Source organism: Anas platyrhynchos, chromosome Z (genome assembly GCF_047663525.1).
Source record: "Anas platyrhynchos isolate ZD024472 breed Pekin duck chromosome Z, IASCAAS_PekinDuck_T2T, whole genome shotgun sequence".
NCBI lineage: Eukaryota > Metazoa > Chordata > Aves > Anseriformes > Anatidae > Anas > Anas platyrhynchos.
In genome coordinates this window covers 12,152,076-12,164,925 of record NC_092621.1, presented here as the reverse complement: position 1 = coordinate 12,164,925, position 12,850 = coordinate 12,152,076, and the positions used below count along the sequence as shown (strand labels likewise).

At 44.4% G+C, this 12,850-nt stretch overlaps 1 protein-coding gene across 12 annotated transcripts in view; it reads right to left on the bottom strand.

The window, feature by feature from the left end:
- RAI14 (retinoic acid induced 14) overlaps nucleotides 1-12,850 on the bottom strand; it is a 105,334-nt gene that overhangs the window by 82,262 nt on the left and 10,222 nt on the right. The window contains exon 1 of one of the 12 annotated variants that reach the window (XM_072031763.1): nucleotides 4,017-4,087. The exons of 1 other annotated variant lie outside the window; for it this stretch is intronic. The gene's annotated coding sequence lies outside the window, so the exon portion shown is untranslated. Of the gene's footprint in view, nucleotides 1-3,239; nucleotides 3,807-4,016; nucleotides 4,088-12,850 lie in introns of those variants that run through there. 10 more of the 12 variants (XM_027446239.3, XM_027446236.3, XM_027446241.3 and 7 more) reach the window with 10 other exon arrangements.

Below are 12,850 nucleotides of genomic sequence, written 5' to 3'. Positions count from 1 at the left end.
GATTTCATTTTGGCTGGTAAAACTTACATTCAATAGTAGCCACACTGCTAGACAAATAGTGGAGGAGATGCAGTGTTCATGATGCTCTCCCAGGTTTCAGAGACCTGTGAATCTCTAGAACGTCCTCAGAGTTACCCTGGTGGGAACTCAAGTCCTTGCAAACAAGGTTCTCAAAAATCACTCAGGCACCAAACTGCCCAGAGACTTTTCAGGCTGCCCCTGTGCTGCTGGGAATCAGATGTAGGCCATTATTTCTACATGCCCATCTGCAATAGCCCACAGCCGCTTGCTGACACTCAGCAGTTATAAGGAAAGAAGTGGGAAGGCCCCATCTCCTTCTAAAGTCCTACAGAGTCACAGACTGACCTACATCGAAGTTCTTTTTCTTTGTAGTGACTGGATAAACTTTGCTCTCCCCTTTACCCAATTCCCTATAGACTCAGGTGGAAAATAAACATAAAAAGCCTCCACACATCTTCTTTTACAGAATTTTGAACATGAGCAAAGGCTTCCAAAACAAAACAAAAAAAAAACTATGGCAGCTTTAGGAAGTTTGTGCAAGTTATGAGCGCATTCACCTAAAATGGAAGACCTGATCTACAGAGGAAAGACGTGAGTGAAAATCTAACACTGCTCAGGCAAATGCACTACCCATCAGGCTGCCAGCTCTCCCCTCCAGAAGTGATCACACCAACTAGCACAACGCCACCAAGATGACGAAGGGACTGCAGCACCTCTGAGGAGAGGCTGAGAGAGTTGCTCAGCCTGGAGAAGAGGACACTCAGGTGGGATCTCATCGATGTCTACAAATACCTGAGATGAGGGTGCAAAGGGGATAGAGCCAGTCTCTTTTCAGTGGTGCCCAGTGTCAGGACAAGAGGCAATGGGCACAAACTGGAGCACAGGAGATTCCCTCTGAGCATGAAGAAGCACTTCTGTGCTGCGCGGGTGATGGAGCACTGGGATGTGTGGCCCAAAGAGGCTGTGGGGTCTCTCTCCCTGGAGATCTTCAGAAGCTGCCTGGACACAGTCCTGGGCATCCTATTCTGGTGTGTCCCTGCTTGAGCAAGAGGTTGGACCAGATGGACCCAGAGGCACCTCCCAACCTCAACTACTCTGTGATTCTGTGACCGCCACCATCACCTCCAGGCATTACTGGCCATCCTGGTCTGGATCTCAAGATGAGGGAAAGATGCTTTCTCTCACTGCCATGGTCTTCTGATTCAGCAGTCCTCTGAAGGTGCCTAGACTAGCTTTTTTCCTTAAATACCCATTGAGATCTTCAGTTGTTTCCATGCCTTACCAGCCTCACATCTGTCAGTGTGACAGTGTCAGGCTTTCCTATAACATTACCTGAATTGCAGCTATTTGCACTCTATCTTCTTCTACACCCTGAAACTGCATTACTAGGTGACCCTCAAGACATAAGGAGCAGCAAGACCAACAACTCCCAAAGTAATCCCCAAGCTAGACAGCAGCCCCAAGGAGTAAGTTAGAGGGACTAGGCTTCCCAGATATGCGGGAAGTACAGGTATGCAAATCCTCAACCCCAAAAGATGTAATGGACTGCTCTGCTCCCACCTACCACCCAGCTAATGGAAGCTGCCTGGGATTTTCAGTAGTCTACTATTTCTGCCACTAAGCAAGGCACCGAGCCTTGAATTGATTTGTTCTAATTTTGCTTGTTTTTCCTCTATAGCTATTTCAAGTATTATCCCTACGCAAAAAGGACCAGCCCACAAGCTGCTCTCAGAAGGCATGTGATTAGGGTATTGTTACAGTAGGATTTAAAAATTGCCAACGTCTCACACAAGAAGTTAGCTTTCGTGGTCTCCTGGCACTGCTTCTCCATTAAGAAAGGCATAAACTCCCTATTAGAGAGGGAGTGAAAGAAAAGCAACGTAATGGGGAGTGTACAAAATAAAAATAAAGATGAGGCAAGTGAGTAAACCCTCCTGCAAAATGCTTACATCCCTCTGAGAGACCGGCAGCCTCCTGCCTCATCTCTTCTCCACTTGATGCGATCCATTTCTTGGTTCAGGGAAGGAGAGGGGAGGAGATAGAGCTTTACTGCTTCGCTAGCAGATGTGCTCTTGGAAGAGGGAAGAGAATAGCACAGAGCCAATATTTTTAGAGATTGGAGGGACGGACATCTGCTACTGCATAGTGACTTATTGGCACTGAGCTTGGCCTGAACTCAAGAGAACCCTGAGCTCATATCCAGCCTCATTCTACTCAAATGCTCTTTTACTCCGGTTCATACGGCTCTTATGCAATTCTGCTATTAGTAAATAAAATCTCATTGACAGCTTTCCATGAGTGTCCCGCGAAAAGAGCCAAGCAGGTCATTGACAGATATTTACTAGCTTCATTTACTCCTAGTTAATCTGGGACATCAGACGGCCCTTCTAAGATGACGTATGCGTATTTTTTGGCATTCCATTTTTTTTTTTTTTACTTGAAATAAAACATGCTAATCTTAAACTTGCTGGCATACACGGAAACAAACAAAAAAAAAAAAATCAGCTTCTGCAGAAGTAGCACTCACTCCAGCTAGGCTGCGTTTCGCACCGCATCTGTAAGGAGTGCGCTCACGCTCCCTCCAGAAACAAACAGGGGACTTCGCTGAGATCCCGCAGCGCTGATACAGCGGGATGTCGCCGCACTTTTCACGGTCTCAGGGAAACTTGAGGCTGTCACAGGGAGCCATGGCAGCCTGCGGGAGGCTTTGGCTGCCAAGCGCCGTGCAGGAGAAAAGCAGACCCCTCCTGTGCTGCTGGGACTTAGCAGCGCAGGGCTCTGCTTCAACTTGACGCGACCCCTCGCGCAGCCTGCCTGCGTTTTAATTACATTTATTTTAATTTAATTACCGCTGTTTCGGAGCAGACACAGGGACCCTCCCCCCGCCCTCCTTGAGCCCCCCGCCACCACCCGAGCGCGGACCCCGGTGGGGAGCGAGGCGATAACAGGGGACCAAAGGGGCTCCAGTAATATTAAAATAATAACAATAAATAAAATTAAAGCCCCAGGGGGAAACCACCCGGCGCAGGAGCCGCCACAAGCCCGTCCCCGGGGCCACCGCTTTGTTCCACCGAGGGGACCCGCGCAGACGGCGCTGGCAAGCAGCTGTCACCCCCGCCAGCCCCCGGGGAAACGCAGAAATACCCAAAAGGATGTATTTTATCTATAAAAAAAAAAAAAAAAGACAAAAACGAAGCAGCCCCGCGGCGGCGACTCACGGGCTGCTCGCTCCCCGCACCGTGCAAACGGGGCTCTCCGGGGGCGAGAAGGGAGAAGTTTCCTCCTGTTGCGCCGAGCTGGCGGCTTCTCCCCTCCGGAGCAGCTCCGGAGCAGCTCCTTCCCTGCGTCCTTCCTCCTCCTCCTCCTCCTCCTCCGCCAGCAGCAGCAGCCCGGGGCGGCGGGGGCAGGTGGGAGCCGCACACAAAGCCCCGATTCACGCCGTGCGGGCGTGCACAACCTCCCCCTCCTCCTCCTCCTGCGAGCCTCGCTCACCGCATGGAGCCGCAGCAGCAGCAGCCGCCGCCTCCCGCTCCGCTCCGCTCCGGTCCCGGTCCCGCTCCGGCTCCGCTCCGGTCCCGCTCCGGTTCCCGGCGCTGCGAAGGGCGGAGCGGCGCCGCCGCGCGCCCCGGGACACCCGCGCGCGCGTCACGTGGCGGCGGCGCGCGGAGCCCGCCCGGCCGTTGCGCGGCAGCGCCCCCGCGACCGTTAGCGCTGAGGAGGGGGCTGAGGAGGGGGGGGGGCGGTGTGCTGCCGTGCCCACCGCCGCCCCTTCAGCTCCCGTCCCTCGAATTAACCTTTCTCTGGGCTTAGAGAATGACAAGCTGAGCCGGGGTAGTGATTCACTGGACGCGGTCCAGAAAGTAGCTTTCCTCCTCTCACGGCTGCGCCTCGTCCGATGGCAAGCCGCTGTCCCACCTCCGCACCTCACCGCAAACGCCACAGTTGCCTTCCAGACCCCGTGGAGTGAAGTCTGGACACTTTGTCAACAAATTTACCTCTTACATTGGTGAGCCTCCACCACAGGAGTCCACCGCTGTTAGCCAACTTCCCACCTCATGGGGTTGGAGAAGCCCGTCAGCTGGTCCCACTCGCCACAACCACGTTCCCCACCTCAGAAGGCCCCCTATAATCTCTTAATCTTTTCTGTTCCCAGCCATATCCACACATGAAGTGGCAAACAGTAAAGGGGAGGAAGTAAGCACTTGAAAACTTTAGGTCATTATTGTAATAGTGGCAAGTATTATTGAATAAATACACTCAGTTATCGCCAGAAGCATACTTTCCTCTCTTAACACGCAGTCCTTACCTCAGCCAATTTATTCTGCGTGTGTTTTACCTTTGAGAACAGACGTAATCGTGCCGGCCCGGTTACCTCTCCTTTTTCTTGTAAAGAAACACCAATGTTAATCTAATATAGTTAATGCTGAAAATTTAATTTGCACAGAAAAAAAAAAAGTAAATAGGAAAATTAAACTTCTCCAACAATACCATCTCATCAGCTACAAAACTTGCTGTGATTATTGTGCAATTGTTTTTAATTCCGGTTATTTTTAAAAGCAAAATACACGTGTACAATATGGTTAAAAAATATCCTGCCTGCTTCTTCAAACACCAGCAAAATTACATGTAATTGTGCGTGACCAATATGAAAATGATGTAATATGCAAGTATAATCTCTTACATTTTGAGTAGTTTGACCATTATGAAGTTTTACCTGCTTTCATAATGCCAGAATATCATGAAGATGGTTTTTCAGTATGTTTGCATAGGATGGTCACATACAACACCTTAATAACAGTTAATATATTTTGGCTATGGTGTGATAAAACATTCATTCCTTGAGGATTGGGAAATACAGTATTTACTAGTTCCCAGAGAAGTGTTTTTCACCATCTCATAAACTGTGGTCCAGGATAAAGGCTTTGGGCTTTGTAGTGGCAGCTAGCTTAAATTTGTCAAACCAGACTGATGCCTTACAGGTCCTGACTGCCCTCTAGGTTAGTCTCCTTTAATGGAAGACTGTGCTTTCATCTTTTCTTCTCTGAGCTCCCTTTTGGGTTCCTCTCCAAGGGCAGGGCACTGCCTCTGGTACAAAACACTCCTGTGTAATTTTGTGCCTCTTCAGGCAGAGCGCAAGACTGGGAGTCAGGAGATTTCATGCATAAAGCTCTGGGGTAGCCACCTGTGCCACTACTATCTATCTACTGGGTGAGAACCATTCTTTGAAACCTGTAGTTAACAAATGCTACCTGTGAGCTAACAAAAGTTGTTAGTAAAATGGAGACAATCTAATCTGCAAGAGGCGGAAGGTAGAGCATATCCAACACAAAAAAACAAAGTCAAAATGACAGTATTAGCATGTCAGCTGTGTGACGTGCCTGTCCCATCTCCCTCCAACCCTTTGTACCACAGGCATGCAAAGAGGGTGGGAGAGGAAGAGAATATTGTCTTCTGCTCAGCCTCTCCTGGAAAAGCTGGGGTGCTTGCTGCCAGTTGTGACTTGGAGCTGCTGCCCACCACAGTGAGGGTGTAATGAAACCACCTGTGCTTTCCTTGCTGCTTCTCCAGAAGGAAAAGGCCTGGAAGTGGCTTAAAGATGTCTTCAATCACACCTTATCACTCTACTGCCTTGATAGCATCTGCTAATTATCTTACTTGGCATTGTTAATTTTTTTTGCTGCTTCTGGCTACTGCCTTCTGTAGAACACAAAGTGCCAGTCACATCTCCGCTTAGAAATCATTTGCAAAGGAAATCATGCTCCTGAACAGGTTCATCACTTCCCTGCCATCTTGCAAGCCGCATAAACTTGTTCTGTGAGCCCCAAGTTCCGCATATTGTCTTCCCTCATTGAACTTGTTTTGGTCTGATTGCTTCCAGCCTGAATATAGTTTGTTTTGCTAATCCTGGCTGATATTTTTACTGAAGAACAATTTAAATAAAGTTTATTTTTAGATTTTGAGGCTTTTTTTTTTTCTTTTTTCTATTTTTTTTTTCCCTGAACAGTTCTTTGCTTACAGGAAAATATTTTTTTTTCACACTTTGTGAGAGATGTCCCCCCAAAATGCAGGAATCTCTGTGGTAACAAATGAGAGATAGTTAAAAAGTGTGTTTTGTATCTGCTTCTGCCAGAGCACTTTCTTTTTTAAAAAATTTGTTATCACAGTACAGTTACTTGATGTCTCTCTTCTGTCTCAGTTCACAGCATGACATGTTTCACCCAGTGGGGAATTTTTCTCCTTTCCTGTTCTGGTACCACTTGTGTAGCACCAGCAATGGGCCTTCTGATGCGTAAGAGAAACAGGGACAGCAGAGGAAAATAATGAAAACTGATAAAAGTCACAACTGGAGATGCTCAGACAAAGCTTTTAACTGAGGTGACATCTTGAGAGTGAGGACAATCTGTCTAGGGACTTGTTTTTCTCTGAAGTGATCTTTTAAAGGCTAGAGAAGATAAGTCCAGAAATAGTTGCAGGGAATTTTCTAGATTATTTCAATTTTCACTTGTTAGATGGGTATTTCCTTTGCCTCCATCAATCTTCCTTCTCCATCATGGCTTTTACGTGACGTTATTCTCTTCACACCTTTCTGCATGGAGTCCCAGTCCCAGTCCCAGTCCCAGTCCCAGTCCCACAGAGTCTTTGACACTCATGGGACCTCTTTATGGTCCCAGGTAATATTTCTAGAAAAATTGCATGGCAATTCACTTGTTTTGTCAGCTTCTTTCTGCACCACTGAGCCCTGCTTTGCCATGGCAGGAGATACTGCGAGGCTGGGCTGCCATCAGCCGGGCCTCATAAATCTTTATATTCCTCCTCTGCCATAGGAGCAGAAATAGGCTGTTTGTGTCACTGTAGTTACATTCTTCAGGAGTTTTGCAGCAAAGATCACCTGGACCTTGGGGAGCCACCCTTAAAGAGCAGCCTTACCTGGGTGGGACTGAAAGGATCAGAGCTTGAGCATGTGTCTGGTTAGGAGGGCAAACAACCCTCCAGAAATGTAGTTTACTCTTCTGTCCCTATGAGACGAAGGACATTATCTGCCTCTGGATATGTTTTTTTTCAGTTTAGCTTTAGCCACTGGGATATACAAAAGGAATTAATGCAATCCTTCTTAACTACAAAGAGTAAAAATCCTCTTTTTTCCTTTCACTTTCTCACATTATTATGGAAATTTGTGCTTGCTTTGATATGAATGTGCTTTCTGTAGGTTTAACTAGGAGAAAAATAATTTCTTGGCCCTTTCACTAACATCCAGTGCAGTGTAAATTCACTATCTTATACATCTTTGCTGTGGGGACCACAGCTTGGAGCTGCAAGGCAGTGAGCTTGATGATCTAATGCAGCTTTCCCACAGAGACTCATCCGCGGAATTATCCCATAACGTATTTCATTTTAAAATTATTTTCAAAGCACAAGTCCATGGAAACAACAAAAGAAGATTACACACTCCCCACAAAAACAAATTGTGCCTAAAATGGCAGTGCTTCTATGTGAATAATTTAAAAAGGAAAAAGTGCTTATTTTCTTCTTATAGAAAAGCTCTGCAAGCAGAAAGGCAACAGTCCAAATAGGCAAGAAGATTTTTGTAGGTAAAAAGTAAAGCTTTGTTAAAAACCTACCTCAGAATCAAAAGGGTATATTTCAGATTACCATAAATGAACTATTTTTCTGGAGCATTCCCTGCTTTTATTTTATTTTATTTTATTTTATTTTATTTTATTTTATTTTATTTTATTTTATTTTATTTTATTTTATTTTATTTTATTTTATTTTATTTTATTTTATTTTCTAAGATAGTGTCTCACCTTCACAGCTATTCCTGCATGGAGCTGTGAAAATTCTGAGTTTTGGCTCATTCAAATTTTCCCCTTTCTTTCACAAGCAAAAGGAAGATTTTCTGCTTGGCCCAATAGATGCTCCAGGAACAGCTGGGGACCAAGATCACCCGTGAGGAAATCCCTTGTTTCCCAGCCTCTGTACAACCCAGAGACCTCCTGTACAACCCAGAGACCTCCTTGCAAGCTTGAGGGTTTGAGACATCTCTAAATCCTGATGGCAACGTCTGCGTGAAGCTAACCGACTGCCAGAGGCCAGGCAGAGCACACACTGCAGAGAGCTGACTCCAACCCCTCTGCAAACATAAAGGTCTCTTTGAAAGCCCACCACGGAAAGTCCTGAAAGGCCAGTTGCCCGAGAATAACCACGAAGATTATACTAATCTGCAGATCACTAAAGAGTAAAACCCTAGTATTCAATTACGCTGGAGAGCACCTTGATTATGTTGTAATAGCACAAAAGTCAAAGCAGTTCCCACAGGCAGAGGCAGTTATGTGTCATATATACTCCACGCCATGCCAGGAGTTGCTTTGTCTCTGCTCTTGCTGTAAGGTTTCTCTTCCATTCAGGACTTGTAAATCAATTTCCTCTTCCCATTCAAAACGAAGAAATCCACATTCCTGCATATTTTATATGACTATTTGCATTACAGAGAAACCAAGCACCTTGAAAATGGCATTTCCTAACTGCTTTACTCCTTTTTTTTTTTTTTTTTTTTTTTTAAGCTAAAACTTCAGCTCTGTCCCATGCTGTATTCCTGTGACACAATTTCTGCTGTTGATTTTGTGGCGGTGGTACAAAATCCCATATAAATTCTATCTTTGTTGTTGCTCTTCAAGCTTTTGAAACAGAAGTTTCACTTACACCTACAGAAAAAAAAAAATCACTATGCCAGTCATCTGTTTTGTTTTTAAAAATGCTTCCTCTGATACAGAGACTTTCATACCATAATTTTGTTCTATGATTCTTCATTTATTTTGAGGCATTAAGATCTTTCTTTTGTATGTATAAATCATAACTTCTAAACAAAAGAAGAAACTAACAGCTTGTTTGGACCTGATTCATATTTGTACTGAAAGCCCCCTGCCTCTGCTGGAGCTGTAGTAAATGAGCATCAGACCTTCCATTTTATTTCTCAGAGATGGCTATAGCGTACATCCTCGATCATAAGAAAAAAATATCAAAGGGTTGGAAATTGGGATGGGATCCAAGGTTAAGACTCTGCGATTTAGTGTGCAGACCTTGGAGATTTCTGCACTTTGCACAAGGACAGATATAAATCTTATGTAATCCTGCTCCAGCAGAGAGGCTTTGTGAAAGGACTTCTACAAATGAAGCAGCTAATTACCACCAAATATGTAGCAAACAAAGGAGTGAGAGTAAGCCTTTGATATATTGTACCAGTTTTTAGAGATCATGACAAGCCAAAACATCACAGAGGAATGCAGTTTTATATCAAAGATTATGGATATGGATCCAAGGACACAGTTCCATGAGCTGATGAGATATGGGTTTGGCACATCAAAACCCAAAGCCACATTCTGCAGAGCTGAACCAGTATTGCATACCTCTACGATGCTATGGCTGAAATGTCCTCCACTCTCACAGTTCTACATTATGTGCATGCTCTGTCACTTGAATGCTCAGTCTCAGACATTTCATTGCCTTCCACCAGAGAAGACTCAATCAGTCTGTTCAGCAGATTCCTTTAGCCTAGAGTGAAGAAATAGCTTTGCTGGCCTGGAACAACTCACAGGATCACATCATCGTGTGCGAGGGTAATGTCAAAATGTCATGGTGGTCACCAGCTGGGTTATCCCCCTCTTCCTGCTCATCCAACTTTCATGACCTATTGTGGATTCACGTGTCCACTACTGAGTCCAGGCCAAATCTCACCCTCCTTTCCCAATCTCAGGAACAGATAACAACAGAAGTCCCAGCATGCTCTCACCACAAACCCATCTTCTGCTTTCCCATTACACCAATCATAACATGAGTCTTTCTTTCCTAAGAGTCATTGAGACTTGTTCCTCTGCCTGTGCTTCCCTTCCAGGTGGAGATCTGGGGCAGACAGATAGGTCTGGTATCAGCCACACTGTCCCATTCACCAGACTGTGGTATGGAGGAGAGGGGAGCTTGATCTTCCAGTAATTGCTGTGTGAACATCTTTTATTCTCTTGCTCAGAGACCTGGCATCTGGGAATGAAGACACTCAAGGAGCAGTCATTTTCTTTAAAGTTGCTGAGAATGTAGGCGCTGAAAGAATGCAAAAAGACTAAACAAAATGAATGGTCATGATTGTGGGAGGGGGACATCAGTCCACTACAGGCTTGGAGCCCTTCCAGAGTGCATTAGTAGTTAAGGGGAAAGCAGAATGCAAGGGATACCCAGCAATGAACTCCTTTGTGAACGACCATGCTAACACCATGAGGCAGCTGTGCTGTTGTCACCAGGTTAGATGTGCTCAGATTTCAGGCAGATCGAATTTGTGCTGAGAGGTGACAAACCATTCAAAAATCCACTAACAGTCACCTTGACACTAAGGGTTGTTATAGCGGATGGTGTACAGAGATCCTAGAAGTCCAGCAATATCTTGGAGTGTCTTACTGATGTCTTTCAATATACAGGAGGTCCGGATTTGGATTCACCCATACCAGCTCTTTCAGTTTCAAACTTTGCCTGGATCTGAACTGCTGTATAAGAAATGAGAATAGAATGCCTTCTTAGAAAGTGTTCTAGTTTATGCAGGAAGGTTGGATCTGGTCTGGCGGCACCAACCTCTGAGAAAATACAGAGCCTGACACTATATCCGGATAGCTTTTGCCCTGGGCATAGAGTTCAGTTCTTTCAGGCCATGACTGTGAGAGCCCAGCTGACAATCTGGTGCTGCTTCCATTTCCTCTAGCTTTCAGGTTGAATAAACATCATTAAATATAAAAAGTCAACATTTGTTTCTAGTCAGTTGCTAGTTATTTCCTTCTGCTGCCCTGGAAGGAAAAATGCAACTACTGAGAGATATGGATACACTTTATTAATTAACTTTTAAGTGCATTTAAAAATAAAAGCCAAGAAACTGCAGCCTCGGGTTGAAATTTTTACTGTAAGGAATGGAACTATTTACAATAAAATGTAATAATGAAGCACAGACAATAATTAAGATAGAATTGTTTACTTGGGTACTTGCCTGCCATTATATTTTATTTTGTAATTTTAAAGCAACAAAAATATATTTAAAAAAAAAAAAGTGTAGATGTTAGCAGTAAGGATGTTGTCAATTCCCTTTTTAGTAGTTGAATAACAGAAGTGTGTCTGCAATTGGATACTGAAGAGTGGAGACAGATGGATACACCAAACACTTTTTCTATGAGCATTAGATAGGTTGGTACTTGTTGGAACTGAGTAAATACCAAGTACCTTAAAATAATTTGACTGGATTTTCTCAGCATTTGTTTCTGAAATCATTCATGAAAGTAAGAGGCTTTTGTTTTGAAAATTCAAAGAAAGGAAGGGTTTTAAGAACATTTATGCATATGAGAGTTCACAGAATGTCTTGTAAACCATCATTTTCTGTCGTGGCATCAAAAAGAACTAGGTGCCCTTTCCAGTTTCATCATGAACTACTTTCTGCCTTCCATACTCTGCAACAGCATAATTTTCTCTATAGAGTTGTCCTTAGAGTAGCCCCATAATAGAAACTGATTGTTAAGTGATATATTAAATGTATTCATTGTAAATATTTTAGATGGAGATTTTTATTTTCTATCATTAGCTGGAACTGTATCTGTTCATTATCCAGAATTTTATTCCTGCCAGAAAGTCTCAGCCTCTGCTATTCTGACTTTGGGAATAAGTTCCATATATTCTTTTTGTCTCATTGAAACTCTAAGTTTCAGCTCAGACCACCTTCAGCATCATCCCACCCCCTGACACAGAGTCCTTCCCCAGCTGTCCTGTAACCCCCTTTAGGCACTGGCAGGCAGCTGTAAGGTCTTCCCAGAGCCTTCTCTCCTTTGGGCTGAACACCCCCAGCTCCCTCAGCCTGTCTTCATAGGAGAGATGCTCCAGACCTCTGAGCATCCTCATGGCCTCGTGGCCTCCTCTGGACTCGTTCTAATACATCCATGTCCTTCTTGTGCTGGGGGCCACACAGTGACTTTATCTGGAAAATCTGTTCTTCAAAGGTTGCAAAGAAATGGTAGCTGGTTGCAATGAGATGCCTGCTGGGGAAGACTACAGCCTCTGCTACTGAATTCATCCTTCAACATGTCCTGTGCTTTGAGAGATTTTTTTGCAGCACTGCAATTATTGAAGAAAGCAAATAGGTCTCTTTGCTTTGAAAATCTCTGTTAATGTAAATAATTGAATCAGCAATTCCCTTGTGAATGGCAGTCTTGTCTCTTAATTTTATTTTTATTTTTATTTTTTTACTTTTATTTCTGACATGACTTTCATGCAGCTTTTGAACTTCCCTCGACCTCTGTTTTCATCAGCATCATTCCCTCCCAAGACTGTGCTGACTTCCAGGAACCTGACCTTCCCCAGATGTCCTTCAGAGTACATCAAGCCATCCCTTTTCATCTTCTGTAAAAAATGCATATTATACAAGTGAATTGAAGGTCTCAGTGAGAGACATCTTCTAAATGAGGATGATAACGACCTGTGTCTACTTCACCGAACCATTTGGTGCTTGAGGGAGGATGAGAGCAGCTGGAGCTAAGGCCCCTGTATTTACACTGCATGCAGCTGTGCATTTTTCCTTCAGATATCATTCAGTCTGTTCCCCTGAGCAAAGCATCCCCAACACAGGTGTTTCAAAGACATCCAAAGTACAAATTGTTGACTTAGACCCATGTAATCCCACAAGGATGTGGAGCATGTTTAATGAGAATTTGTAATGGAGATTCTTCTACGTCTAATTCATGTGGACCAGAGCTGCTCTGCATGCAAATCAAGCCAACATGATGGGAGGTTCACTCCCAACCACACCAAAACA